The following is a 15770-nucleotide window of genomic DNA, read 5'->3' as shown; positions in this document are numbered from 1 at the left end:
AATATTTAGTATTTACTGCTGTCTACACTTAGCTAGATTAATGCGATGGTGTTGTGTTTAGTATGTTGCTTTGGTTTTTTTTGCTTGTTTTCTATTCTTCTTCTCTCAACAGGTGATCCAGGAGATTTTTTTTTCCTTTCTCACTGTCCCTCTCCCCTTCTGTTTTTCTTTTCCTTCCTCTTTGTTTCTCCCTTTCCTATCCCTCACTCATGTCTGTCCCGTCTGTAACATCTGAAAATAAAATAAAATAAATAATAAAAACGAAGGTCGATCAAATGGACCGATACGGCAATGCCACGATGATCCATTTGGCAAAGTAAATCCATTGGGTCTCCTTCTTGGTCTTCAGACAACAATTCTGACGGCTAAAGAACCAAATGGGACAGGCAGAAAAAAATAATAATAATAATAATAATTCACCGCCTGTAGGAGGTGTGGTCATGTGGCTCTGCAGTGTGTGAGGTGGAGGCTGAGGGGACGTGGAGGAGACCACCGCTCAGTGTAGCATGAACAGAATGAGACTCACAGTTACTTACATACCTGTGCTGTACTGACACAAGCAGCTTTTACACAGGATGTGTTGGGGGCAGTGTGGGTGTGTGTTTGAGAGGTGGTGCAGTAACCTCCTCATTTATGTTATAAAAAGCTTCACTTTGGAGACAGCACAGTTGCACAGCAGTTATCCAGCGACAGAATAGAGATCATCATGTTTTTCCTGCCGTTGCTTCTGGTCTGCTCTATTTCAGCAGATCAGCCTGAGACTCCACTCCAGCCACCCTGTCCACAGGACATCCATGCTGTGCTGAGAGAGATGACCGCCTCACTGACCGAACAGAAAGTGGAGATCAGATCCTTAAAAGAACATAACAAAGGTAAAATATTACCTTTGGGAATTACAGAAGTACCAGTATCACAGCATGTAGCTCCACGGATGGTCTTCCTGACACAACATCCAAAATATTTGCATCTCCTCCTGGGACACAGAATCTTTGTGTTTCTAAGGTGAATCACTACATCACGGGCCACTAAACTTAAATGTAAAGTTGTTTATAATTTGTTTTTCAGAACTTGTTGCAAAACTGAAAGAAGCAGAGAGTCAAAAGACTGAGATTGATAAGCTGAAGCAGCAGCTGCAAGGTAATCATCCCACACAGGCAAACACACCAGCTCCAAGCAACACCAACGACTCTCAGCTGGTTAATATTACACAAATATTAATGTTGTGTTTAGAGAAAATGATAAACTTTTTCCTTTACTCATTTTATTCAGATCATGCAGCAAAGCTGGAAGAGCTGGAGACTCACAAGTCTGAGGTTGTCGAGTTAAAGCAGGAGCTGAAAGGTACTGAAATCACCATGACTCTGACTGTTAATGTAAACATTTACAAGACACACTGACTGTGAAGTCTTCAATTGATTTATTTAGCAGATTGTTTCATGTTTTAAGTGCCTTCATATCTGCTAAATAAACCACAAACTGGCTTCGTGTCGACATGAAGATCTTCCTTTAATGCCTCTTAATGGCTCACAATGAGACAAGTGGTGGGTGGTCATGTACGTGTGACACATTTGGTTACAGCTCAAATGAATGCAAAGGTCTTTTCAGATATTTGGTCAGCACAACAATCATTTCCCATAAACACAGAAAACAGCTAATGTTTTTCTTTTTTGAGTCTATGACAATAAAAACTGTAAATTGTTATTTTACTGCAAGTTGTGAATATTAATGACATTTCTCTCTCTCTCAGTCACACAGGTGGCTTTCTCAGCCTCTCTGCTGGAAGGTGAAGGATATACTGGACCCTTTAACACTCAGAGTACTCTGGTCTTCAAACATGTTGTCACAAACATTGGAAATGCCTACAACAAACACACAGGTAATAACACTGAATGTCACTTTTCAGCTATGTTGATGTCAGGCTGATGTTCCAGATGTTCTAACAGCTGATTTTCCCTTTAACAAAAACAAATGTCCCACAGGTATTTTACCTGTGGGACAACCACTTTGAGTGGCACATAGGTGCACATGGAGATGCTTCACATGCTGTATATGCTCTGTTGTTTAAAAATGGAGAGCGTATATTCACAGCATATGAAGTCCAGCCGTCCCATTATGTAACCACCTCTAATGGAGCCTCTCTGCTGCTGCAGGTTGGAGATCAGGTGCTTTTGCATCTCGCTACTAACGTGAAAATCTACGACAATCAAAATCATCTTTCCACCTTCAGCGGTCATCTGATTTTCACCATGTGAGACCAAAGCACTTCCTCATGTTGTTTTTGCTCAGCTGTTTGAGAATTATGTGTTAAGTGCATTCATGTCATTGATGGTAAATGTAAACCACCTGTCTTCTGTTTTTAAACCATTCACATTTTTAGATAAAGGCGATGATACAGTGTAACAGTTTGCAGTCATATTTCTACCAAAATAATCTTTTTTTTTTCTTTTTTTGTTTGTGTCATGGTTCTGGGTCATTCGAACTCCATTCTGAGTTTATGATGTTTTGTTCTGGTTTCTTTGTAATCTTTTTCTTGTCTATCATTTAGTTTATAGTCATGTTTTTTCCTGCTAAGTTGATTATACTCCCGGCCCGTGTGTTCTTGTCCCTGTGTCGTGTAGTTGTGTCTCTATCCTGTTTACATGTTCCCATGCTTGTGCTTCATTCTGTGGCTCCTCCGTCTGTGTTGTGCTTTCATGTGTGTTCTCCCAAGCCCGTCATGTGCCCCTCTCCCTCTCTCTCTGTATCATCTCCGTTAACTGTTTCCACATTCCCCTCTCCTGGAAAACTACTCCCATTGTCTCCCAAGCCCAGCTCCTATGTCAAGTTGTGTGAATTAGTCTGGATCTCAGTGTTTCCTGTTTTACTTTGAAAGTGTCACGTCCTGTGTGCATTGTGTTTAGTTTTGCTTCCTGTGTGGTTAGGTATATTCGTCTCAGGTGTGTTCCCAGGTGTTCATTGTCAGGTCGTCTGATTGTCTCCCCGTGTTCCTGATCTGAAGTTTTTTCCACGTTCTTTGTGTTTTGATCTTAGTTTATTTTCATCTGTCTCCTCTTTTGCCCTTTTTTTGAATGTTTTTTCCTGGCCTCAATAAACTGCTTGTTTTTCTGTTAAACCCGTTACCAGCCTCGAGCGGCTGTGTTTGGGTCCGCTTAATTAATGAGTTCTGCCCTTTGACACTCTGTTTGTATTTATTAAAGAATAATTGAAAGACATCTGTGGAGTTTTCCTGTTTGTATTTGTTTCAGATATGGACATCACCACAAAACGGTGATGTAACACATCCTAAGTACAGATATTATACTCAGATCAAAGTAATGTAAACAGAGATCTTTGTTTCTGGGTGCAGATGTTTCCTCAGGACATGGACTATTTAAAACCTTTTTTTGTTTGTTAAACAATCCTTGGTCAGTCCTCTGTAGTCCCTGTAATCCCGTCAGTGATAAGGCCAACGATTGCTGAGTCAACAGAGAACTTTTGCATTAAGCAGTGTACTGTACTGCAGCGCAGCGTTGTAGAAGTCTGTGGTGTGTATGGTAAATATAAATGGAGCCAGGACTTTTCCCCATTAGGCGCCTGTACTGCAGACGACCCTGTCAGACACACAGTTCTGGATCCTTCCATGATCCACTCACACCTGTATACTCCAGGTTATCTCTCAGCATTGTGTGCGTGATAGCACTGAAAGCACTTTCAAGATGAGCGAGGGATCGATGTAGGAGGTGGATCACAGCGTCATTAAAGCAGACAGCCATGTAGCTCGTTTCACAAAGGGACCACAGAACTCTGATATAATGTTTAATTTAGACCGTTTCAGGGTCTGTATTATTTTGCTGACAGTGTCTTAATGTAGTGTGTGACAAGAACAAGTGAAGCCAGATCTGAACATGCTAGTATTTGTCTTGTTATGGTAACAAGCACTTACAGCAGGTGAGGTGAGGACAAAGATGTCTTTCCAAATTCTCCTCAAAGTAAAAAGTGTTATCAGGTTGTACTTTGGTTAATTGCACAAGTGGGAAAACCCCAAACATTTGCTCTGTGAAGAGAGCAGTGAATCAGTCAGTCTGACAAAGCTCAAGAAGTATGAGGAAACAGTTCTTGTCACCCCGTCACAAACAAATATCATGCACGTGTTTTCTGGACACAAAACTGGACTTTGGATCTAAACGGCACAATTAGACTTGGGCAAAAATCCAACACCCTCAGAGCTGCACAACATGCTGATCAGCACATCAAGATAAAAACTTCAATATCTTTATTTCAAACATGTTCCAACAGTTTAAAACGTGCACAGAAAGCAGTGAGATAACCATGTTGGTAAAATGGTCCATTAAACAGCCATCCTCTCCGTCTGGATCCATTAAACCTTCAACCTGGAAGGTTCAGTCACAAGGACTTTGTTTTCATTCCATTCATACACGCGCATAGGGCAGACTTTTACTATAACTAGTACTAATATAATTTGGTTGAGCCTGTTTACATTTGATTAAGGTGTATTATTTATTGTGGGTTTCTGTGAGCAGGGGTGAGTGTGAGGTGTATCATCTGTTTCAGAGTCTGGTTGTTAGAAAGAAAATTTGAGGAGTTGCTTTTCAGCCTTCCAGTTAATATTTTTAAGTCTGATTTTTCACCAGGAGAGCCAGTATCCTCAACATTCATGAGGGAAGGTCTGGATCGTTTCAGAGATTCAGATCTTTTGGCTGGGCTCCTTTACAAGAGTCAGCTGTTACGGCCTCCAAATGATTCTTCATTTGGATCCTTCTATTTGTTCCTAATTTAGGAATTATGAATGGTTTGTGTGTTAGGAAGTATTTTTTTCAGTGTGCTGATAAAAACGTTTATTTTTATGCATTTATTTGTCCTCCACATTGGTATCATTTCAACCAGGTCTTCTTTTTACAAAATTCTGTGCTTAGCTTTGCTTTGTCTCCAAAATCATGGAAATCCAGACGCTGCTCATTTCCCATTTTTGCTCGTTTCCTCAGTTTTGCATTTAACCCTTTAAAACTGCTCCCACTCAATCTCATCTCAAATGAGAGCTCAGTCACACTTACTCACTCTCTCAACCAACCTTCACAGAGCTGCTGCCACACTGTGCATGTGGATTACCGTAATGACCCTAATATCCCAGAAACGTGCAGAGTCACTGCTTGCAGAAACCTTTGGAATTCTTTCAATTAAGCAAATGTTTCAAGAGTTACCGGAGTTACAGATGTTTCAATTTTTTTTGTAAAACATCTGTCTGATGCCAGTGGCAAAAAGTAACACAAACTATGTTGTGGTGTGTGTGGGGGGGGGGCTGCAGAGATCATGAGCTCTGTTTAACTATGACACAGTTCAATCACACAGATCTCAGAGGAGAGTATTTCTTCATTCCTGCTCTGTTTACATGACCCAGTTTGTTCAATAATGCAGCAAAACAACACTGATTCATTAATCATTCAGCAGCCAGTACCTGTAGTAGGGGTGAGGATGAACAAGGAGTCATGGAAGGTAGAGATAGAGAATTTGTGTGGATACGTGTTACAGTTCAGGAAGGCACCTTTTCACAAGATTTATTGGTGGACTGTGCATGTGTGTGTTTGAGGGGTGGGGAAGTAAATTCCTCATTAACGCCTCTTTTTGCAGTGTTATAAAGAGGTCAGGTTTGAAGATGACACAGATACTGTTGAGTATATATATATGATAAATTAGTTGAGACTATTACTTCCTTTAATGTCAAACTTATCAATTCAACAAGATAAATAACTTCTGGTTTGTCTAAATAGCACATTTGCTAAATTTAATTTGCAGTATTTGTATTTGTGAGGCTGCATTGATAGATTTATAGGCAAAAATACTATTATGATCTTTTATTGTAACTCTTATTGTTAAGAAGCTTGGAAAGAAAAGCGTCTGGACTTCTTTAAGTTGCTTGAAGACGTTTCATCTCTCATCCGTGAAGCTTCTTCACTGAAGAAGCTTCACTTTTCTTTCCAAGCGCCTTAGACCCTGGATGACTGAGAACCTTCACAGACTTATTGTTATCGCAAAAAATACCACAAAATGTCATGATAGGATTTTAAGTCCATATTGCCCAGTTCTAATCTTCTATTTAATTTTAATATTTTTAGGGGCACAAATATTAAATATATTGTTGAACAATCTAGAATTGATTAAAGCAAAAATGAAAGCTTTCACGTAATGTCAAAATTCAAAGCTTCGATTTTGGGGTTTATATACTTGTTGATCTGACTCAGAGGAGTCAGTGCCTTAACAATCATGAACCTCACTGCACGTCACTGATGTGAGTTATGAAACTTTGCTTAATCACTTATCTGGATTATGTGTTAATATTTTTGACTTTGTTTTGTAAAAAGGTTGAAAGGAACCAAAATAGGAAACTTCTCTCATATTGACTTCTTATCTCCACCAGAATCCCAGCATTGATGTTCGACGGGAATGCATTCTGAAAGCTGTGTGTGTCTACTTAAATGAAAAGCCAGATGACCTGTTCAAGGAATTCTTGGTAAGTTAAAAAAGGAAAACGATCAGTTATTTTCCTTTTTTTAATTTAGGATTGGAAATGGAAGGTGGACTTACTTGTCCATATGTATATGTATGCAATTAACTTATCTTTTTCTTTTATTTTTATTTAAAGGATGTGGATCTTGGAGCAAGCAGAGAAACGGAGCAGCTGACTTTGGGAGTCTGTGTTGTCAGACATGAAGGAGCAAACTCTGCAGATACACCTGAGGACATTGGTGTCATCGTAGAAGGATGCACTGTGCTGCAAGCTCTTAGTGATGTGGCAAAGGGGTGTGCCCTCCTGCTTGGACTAATCTACAGTCTATAAAATACACATTTGAATTTCTTCAGAAGGTGCTGATGGAGTTGGATGGGAACAAGCTATCCATGAAGGTGCAGGTTCTGAAAAACAAACTGCTTGAGTGAAACAGCCTGCACTGAACTATAGAGGACACTGAACTTTAAGGTTCTCGAACCCTTCTCCTTGCACTTCATAAACTTTTCAGTTTGAATTGCCACAAGAACTTCTGCAAGGCCTTTCACTTTTCTGCGTTCTTTGTTCTTGAACCTTTACCAACATCCAACTACACTGAAAAAGACTGCTCCTAACTTTGGACTTCAGTTTAAGTTTTGAAGCAAAGGTTATTTTTCTAAATATGGACAAAAATGACACTGCAGTAATTTCTACCTGCTGTTTGCAGGGCTCTATTGTGGGCTTTTCATTGTAGCCCAATCAAGTTTAAATTAAGTCATGTTAATGTTAAAAATGTTGGAATCACAACACTTCCCAGTTTTAATCATTTCAGTTTAACATGACATTCTGCATCTTGTCTTCCTGCGCTTAAAATGCACTTGAATATATGTAAAGATTGTTTAGGAAAAAAGATCTAGAAGCATTTGAATTGCTCAAAGTGTGCTTCAACAAGTTTTACACAAAGTGTTATTAAAGTTAGGTTAACTGAATAAACTTGTGTTTGATTTTGTTAAATTTACAAACTTAAATAGAGTAAATTGCAATTCCGTTAAAGTGATTTAATCCTATAGTTTCAGTAGAGCGTGTTTTGGGTGAGTAGATTTATCAGATTTACTTAAAATTTCTTGTTCAAACTAAATATATCATACATTTTATATTTCACTAACCCAGTTGTGTGGAACCGGTTGACATAACTGGGTGGAGTAAATACAACATGTTATTTCTTAGAGTGTATATGTGATATAGACAAATAAAGTTTTATCAATAAATTTGTACTTTTCAGATCATGTAGAAAAGCTGGAGAAGCAGAAGACTGAGATTGGCCAGCTTCAACAGCAACTACAAGGTACTGTGTGAATTTTTTTATTTTTTTTACTCATGTTTGCATGTCTATGACTGTTTCATTGTAAATAAGAAAATTAATTTCATCATATTAGTATTTATTTTTCCCCTAGATAATAAAACTAAAAACTCCTCTAGTATATCAGCGTCACAAGCTGGTTTTTGTGTGTTTTAGAATTAAAAAGCACACATAGCCTCACTGTGGCAAAATAGTTCAAACCAATAGTACAGCGGTCCCTCGTTTATCGAGGGAGTTACGTTCTAAAAATAATCTGCAATAGGTGAAATTAGCAGAGTAGCCAACTTTATTTTTTAGAATTATTATAGATGTTTTAAGGCTGTAAAACCCCTCACTACACACTTTATGTACTTTCCTCAGACAGGCATGAACATTTTTACACTTTCCTCTCCTGTTTAAACTCTCAGAGTTCAAACCTTTGTAGAAAAATAAGTCCAGTATTATAGAATGAAAGCAAAGATCAAACCATGTTTTCAGGTCCAGAACATGGGAATAGAGCTGCTGCCAGAGAATTCAACATTAATGAATCAATGGTACGGAAGTAGAGAAAGGTTAGGTTGGGTCGAGTCGGGTCGGGTCGGACTTTTCTTCTAGGTTTCAGAGTGACTGATGTAGATTGCTCAACAATCCAGTGATGAGTAGCAAAGTGCTGCTGTCTTAAGTAGGGCTTCAGGATTAGTGGAGATCAGCAGCAGGTGAGGAGATTGAACACAGGTGTGTCGGCCAGGGGCAGGAGCGTGGGCCCCAGCAGAGGAGAGAGAGAGCAGAAAACAAAACATGTTGCCTAACACGGGGTCAGCCGGCGAGGCAGGTGTGCCTTATGGTCCGAAAAATACGGTACCTTCTACCTTCCTTTAGCATGTTCAGAAGTCCAACTTTTTGTGCGATGGTTAACATCTTCCTCTGTCTTTTGGGTGCTACCGCAGGAGCCTTTGACAGTGCAAAATGTTTCATCGGCATTGTTGTGTTTGCTGGGGAGAAAACTTACAAACATACAGTACAGCACTTTAGAGTCACACGGCTAGCGATCAAAGATTTATGTAAATTTGACTGTTAAAGGTGAACCGCATTATAGCGAGGGACCGATCTACATGATTGTGGCTAATTTATGAAAACTACCACCTGCAAGTGGAAGCCCATAATATCCAGTTATGTGAATGTGTGGCTGATCAAGATATGGCAATCCTATAAATTTCTCCAGAAGGTGGTGATTCTGTGTTTCTATGTCATTAGTTCATTCACAGATGGAGAGGTGATATAACACTCATCAGTTCAATTTTCCATCAAAAAATTTTAAGAGAAAAATTGAAAATGGAATCCAATTTTCTATAATTCCAAAAGTAATCAGTAACTAATTACAGATTACTTCCCAAAAAAAGCAATCCCATTACTTTACTGATTACTTATTTTCAAAAGTAATTAGTTACTTAGTCACTTTTAAAAACATGATAATCCATCATATAAAATATAAAATATAAAGAAAACATATAAAATGTAATCAAATGAGAAAAGTATCTTTTTAAAACTTGTTTTATTAGTTTTAATCGTTTAACTTTATGCATCAAGCAAACATTAAATTATATGCACCATTCTCTGACTGTAAGAAATTTGTTTGACGTTTAAACCTATTTTCTGCACATTCCAGCTCATAAAATAAAATATTTTTTGTGTTTACACTCAGTCTTTCAAATAGATGCAAGTAAAACACAGCAGAAAATAAATAAAGTCAAAGACTTGGCAGTCCTGTTTATTTTCACCTGTATAGCAGGAGTGGGGCAGGCGGAGGTTTGCCCTGGTGCAGGTGTGTCGCAGTGGTCATGGGGAGGTCTGGGAGTTTCTCTGTGAATGTCACATTCCCATGGCCGCGTACACTCGGTGCTTGCTCGGAAGTTTAGTTTTTTTTTCGCTGTAAAAAGAAATTTTCTTCCCACGCAGTGAGCAGCGGACACTAATGTTTTTGTCACTTTTTATGGAATCAAACTCAAAGTAAGGTCAGTACTTCCACGCTTTAAACGCTGCACGCTCATACTCTCTCCTGCACTCGATATGTGATCCATTGTTGATCTGCACACAGCTGTTGCCACGAATGTCGCACTCGCTTACGTCACTGTCGTGAGACATTCTCGCAAAAAAATCACAGTTTTAATAACGCAGTAACGCAGCGTTCCTACGGGAAAGTAACGGTAATCTAATTACCTTTTTTGTAATAGTAATCCCTTACTTTACTCATTACTTGAAAATCCGATTACTTGAAAAGGGTAATCAGATTACACTAACGCGTTACTTGTAACGCATTACTGCCCATCTCTGGCTGTCAAACACTTCTTTCATTGGAGATAATGATGACTCTTTTGGGAAGAGTCTAACTCGAAAACAGTTTAAAATAATGACATTTCTCTCTCTCTCAGTCAAACACGTGGCTTTCTCAGCCTCTCTGCTGGATCAAGGTGAAGGAGATACTGGACCCTTTAACAGAAAGAACAGATCATGATCCAGAGTACTCTGATCTTCAAACATGTTGTCACAAACATTGGAAATGCCTACAACAAACACACAGGTAATAACACTGAATGTTGCTTCTCAGCTATGTTGATGTCAGGCTGATGTTCCAGGTGTTCTAACAGCTGATTTTCCATTTAACAAAAAAATGTTCCACAGGTATTTTCACTGCACCAGTGAGAGGAGCCTACCACTTTGAGTGGAAAATATATGGATATGGAGGCATTGAGAATGGTGCTGTGTTGTTCAGCACATTTTTATTGCATATGAAGTTCAGCCATCTGGTGCTGCAAGTTCCTCTAATTTTGTCTCACTGCTTTTGGAGGTTGGGGATCAGGTCTTTTTACGTCTCTGGACTAATTCAAAGATTTATGATAACCAAGTTCACCATAATACCTAAAGTGGTCATCTGCTTTTCACCATGTGAGAAGCGTGACAGCTTCAGAACCTCCTGTTTGTTTCCAGTTGGTGACCCTTAAGACTTTATGTAATTAAAACAAAAATTGAACATGTTTTATTTTTTTCATCTGTCTGTGAATCCAGATCCAGATGCACATTATGATGTCAAAATTGTAAACTAAAATATTAATAATGATAAACAAAGAAATTGTCTTTTTATTGAACAATAAACAATCACTGAAATAACAATGTTAGTTTTTTATCCATTTCAAATATATAAATATTTTCATACTGGGAGCTGCCATCATGGTGGCAGCTTTGTGAGGCTGTACTATGATCTAAATGCTTAAACTGGCAGGGTGGCAGTCTTTTAAAGATATGGCTGTTATGGATTCTTATATCGTGCTTTCCTCCTCTCCTGGATCAAGTGCTTTATACAACATGCCACATTCACCCAAGCAGTGTTTTCTATGCTTTTTAAGTCTTTTCTACAACTACATTCACACTCCGATGGATGCATCGGAGAGCAACTTGGGGTTATTAACTTGCCCAAGGATATTTGGCATGCAGCCGGGGGGAGCCAGGGATCAAACCACCAACCTTCCAACCAGCAGATGAGCTGCTCTACCTCCTGAGCAACAGCCATAGGGATCCCATAGCATAGGGTTGAGTCTGATCCTATGCTATGGGATCCGACTTGCATTAATAAGAACTTCAAACTAAGCAGGAAAGCCAATCCTACAGCAGGTTTCAGCATCACAGCAGCAACACCTCTGAGTCTTCTCTCCTGAACTTTTATTGCAATATCAGCAAAACAACAATTCCAGACAACAAATTACATCTAACTCATTGTCATCCAGCTTTTACATAAAGAACAATTTGAGGCATCCTATAACAGTCCAAGATCATCAGGTTTACCTCAACACTTATTAAATCCACTTGTTCAATACAAAAACACACAACACACGCAAACAGGCTACAACAGTAGCTGTACACCGACTGTTATGAAAACCATATTTATAAAGTCTAATAATGATAAGTGCATCTACTACTGACACATTAAGCATTTACAGTCAAAGCAAAGATTTCACACCATTATCAGCTCTACTTTGCATCATTAAAATCAGAGACACGTATTTCCTCCATGCCTCTTTTTACTGTGCAATATAAAGCTCAGGTGGTGTGAGGGTGCACGTGGATAATCTTCACATGGTACGAGTGTTGTGGTGTTCAGGAAAGTAGAGCAAACTTTGTCTGCACTGGTACCAAAACAAATGTAGTGACTGAAAATGTGAACTGTTTTCTCTCATTCTTTTCAATTTGGTTAAAGAAAATTTATAATCATGTTTCAAAGTATGTTTTTACAGTATGAAGTAACTCAGCAGGAGACCTGAAACGGATTCAAATGTGGCTCCAAAACATTTTTACAAAACTCAGTTCTTAACAGCGCCCCTCAGTGAAAAACAGCTCCAGAGAAATGATTCCACTGTTGCTTAAACTCCTGTTTTTGTTGGTATTGGGAATCTCTATTTGAAAACTGTGAAAACTCAGAATTGCATCATTCAGCTGCAAACAAACAATACACCAGCAAAGCATCAAAAATATACTAAATTATTAATGTGGATCTCTGATTAATAATTAAATGAATAACTGCAAAATGTACAGAGTCAGCAACATTGAAGGATGTGAAAGTTCTAAACAAAGGTCGGCAGGATTCACACATGGAAAAGGTAATTACTCCATTACATCTGTGTTTCCAGACTAATTACCTTTTTGAATTAGTAGAAAACTTCATGAGAGTCATTTAAACTGCTCTTATTTGCTATGAACTAAACCAGCACATGTCCCGACACAATTTACTGTCAGCAGACAATCACTGATAGTCACGCGTTTGTGTCCTTCTGACTGAAAGTCATAATGATTAATGATTCATTCACTAAGATTACTTATGCCTTCAGTTATCAAAGAATCTCTGAAACCAATGAAATCATTACTACATAACCATAACTGTGTAATATAAAAGTCAGTCAGGTTTGCAGATGACACAGATACTGTTGAGTTTTCACTGACAGAATGGAGATCATGGTGTTTTTCTCGCTGCTGCTTCTGGTCTGCTCCGTTTCCACAAATCCGACTGAGGCAGATAATGAAATTGTTGACCAGCAGATTTCAAACCAACAACCCTGTCAACAGGACATCCATGCTGTGCTCAGAGAGATGGCAGTCTCACTGGCTGTGCAGAAAGCACAGATCATGATCCTACAGAAAGAAAATCAAGGTACAGTATCATGTCAGGTAGTGAGAGAAGTAACAGGAAACCTTCCATATGCTTTCATTTTTCTATATTCACTGTTGTCTTATAAAAGTGCCAATGTCACTACGAAAATGTCCAGTTAGAAAGAAAAAACCCTGAAATAATCAGCATACTTTCTTTTATGTTATGGACAATGCTCTAAAATTAGCTGTGCAGTGAAGTGAAACTCGTAAAATTATTTTTTACACTTTTAGATCATTCAACAAAGCTGAAAGAGCTGGACGGACATGAGACGGAGCTGGACAGGCAGCAAACTGAGATTGACCAGTTGAAGCAACAGTTACAAGGTAATGTGTGCAAGTCATGAGTCTGATCTTTTCTATGAAAAGGTAACTGTGGATGTTTGTGACACGTTTAATTACAAAGCATAAAGTTAAAAAACAAACAAAAAAAAGACATTTCTCTCTCTCAGATAAACAGGTGGCTTTCTCGACTTCTTTGTTGGATAGAGGCACTCTAGACATTGGACCCTTTAACACAGATACTACTCTGATATTTAAACAGGTTGTCACAAACATTGGAAATGCCTACAACCCACACACAGGTAATAACACTGAATGTCACTTCTCAGCTATGTTGATGTCAGGCTGATGTTCCAGATGTTCTAACAGCTGATTTAACATGACAAAAACAAATGTCCCACAGGTATTTTCACTGCACCAGTGAGAGGAGTCTACCACTTTGAGTGCCATGCATATGGATATGCAGACATTATGACTCGGGTTGAGTTGTTCAAGAATGGAGAGAAAATTTTTATTATATTTGAACTTCAACCATCCCATTTTTGGACTTCCTCTAATGGAGCCTCACTGCTTCTAGAAGCTGGAGATCATGTTTTTTTACGTCTCTCTGCTAATGCAAGGGTACGTGATAGTCAAGGACATCACACCACCTTCAGTGGTCACCTACTTTTCACCATGTGACCAGTGGGACAGCTCTATAACGTCCTGTTTGGAGCTCACACTTCAGAAGTAAAACAGATTGGATTGGTTCAAGGTTTTGTGTGTGTGTGTGTGTGTGTGTGTGTGTGTGTGTGTGTGTGTGTGTGTGTGTGTGTGTGTGTGTGTGTTTCTAAAACTGCTGACTTACAATGTTGAAATGTTTTTATATTTGCATCTATATCTGGATTACATACATGTGATAATAGACAGTAATAAAAATGGGTTTGAGTTAGTTTCTCTTTCCAAAGTTAATCTAATAAAAAATATTTTAGACATTTTCCTGCTCCAACTCACATGTTTAAATATTGACTGCAGGTTTCCCAAACATATGGTTTTATACAACCACAGCAAGGCCAGTACAGTGGGGGTGTTTTGCACCATCGCCCCACTACAAGAATGTCTTTAATACATCTACTTTTCTTGTTCTTCCTGATCAAGTAGAGAATGGTTTCTTTGAAAATATGTTTGAATGTCATGTATCATTAAACCCAGATCTGTATCACCACAATGATCGTATTTGATTACTTTGCTGGCAAACAATCCATTCAGATCATATCACAGGAACATTAATAACAACGACTAATGACTAATTTTAAAGATGAATAATAAAGTATCAGCTACCTCTTATATACAATGGAAAAATCACTTATATTCAGGTATAAAAATATAGTTTTCTTTAGTTATAAAAACATGAATCCATTCAAATGTTAATATTACATATGTCCATGTACATGGATCAACAAGAGAAAAAATATGAATCAAATCTGTGCAGGAAAAGTAAACAAACAATAGACAGCTTTTTTCTCCTGCTGATAATTATCAGTTTTACAGTATAAGATCGAGTTAGTTCATCTTTTATGAATGATTAATAAAAACCTGTCACGTAGGAATTTTCTAGGCATTTAGAAATTGTTTGGTTCACTTAAAATAACTAAAACACTCCTTTTAAATCCAAATTCAAATAAAATCTTAAGACACAGTAGTGATCAGTAAATGGAAGAGCCTGAAAGTTATGTGTTATGTGTGGAATTAGTATTGCAGAGACTTGTAAGCAGAGCTCTCAGCTCTTTATTGATGTCAGTCTCCTGTTCTGGTTTTCTTTTACAATGTCATTCCTGACACTTTACTTACTTTCTCCATTCTCTTCAGCTTCTACTTTCCAGTTGATTCACATTAGGCACTTTAAAATATCTCTTTTCTCTCCATCTTTTTCCAGTTCACAGCCATACTCTGTACTTACAGTACGATGGGACAATAGCACCATCATGTGGTCAGTTATCAAGTAGGAAAAAAAGAAAGAATAAAAGAGCAAACCATTTGACTCCAAATTTAACATATTCTCATCATTTTTACTTGTGTAGCTGAAAGCTTGGTGTAAACAGCCCCTCTTTGGGCACATAATCAACACACTGAAACCAGGTAATAATAACGCCAACATGTGGAGTGGAAAAGTTGTGTTATTTTTAGTGCACATATCATAAACATATTCAGATGTGCAACCATACTGGACCAGTGTCTATACTCATACATACTTATAGATATCTATGACTTACTTAGTAATAGTGATGGTAGATTAATTACATTTATTTCTTGCATATTTCCACAACCCTGTATCCATAATCACATTCTGCGTTTGCTGCCATTGTATGTAGTGTATTATCTTATTTGTTTTGTATTTTTTGTATTTTCCTTCTGCTATCTCTACCTGAGCTGAGGTAAATGGTAAATGGCCTGTATTTGTATAGCGCTGTACTTAGTCCCTAAGGACCCCAAAGCGCT

The 15770-nt window shown here is 38.2% G+C and overlaps 1 long non-coding RNA gene across 1 annotated transcript; it reads left to right on the top strand.

Annotated features, from left to right (window-relative positions):
- Positions 1 to 8536: 8536 nt before the first annotated feature.
- LOC143420843 (uncharacterized) lies at positions 8537 to 10616 on the top strand. The gene is made up of 3 exons (XR_013100573.1): positions 8537 to 8675; positions 10247 to 10395; positions 10497 to 10616. It is a non-coding gene; the product is annotated as an uncharacterized LOC143420843 (long non-coding RNA).
- Positions 10617 to 15770: the final 5154 nt, after the last annotated feature.

The sequence above is a fragment of the Maylandia zebra genome, linkage group LG10, assembly GCF_041146795.1.
Source record: "Maylandia zebra isolate NMK-2024a linkage group LG10, Mzebra_GT3a, whole genome shotgun sequence".
Lineage (NCBI taxonomy): Eukaryota > Metazoa > Chordata > Actinopteri > Cichliformes > Cichlidae > Maylandia > Maylandia zebra.
The sequence above is the reverse complement of the archived record's forward strand: the minus strand, read 5'-3'. Positions and strand labels throughout refer to the sequence as shown.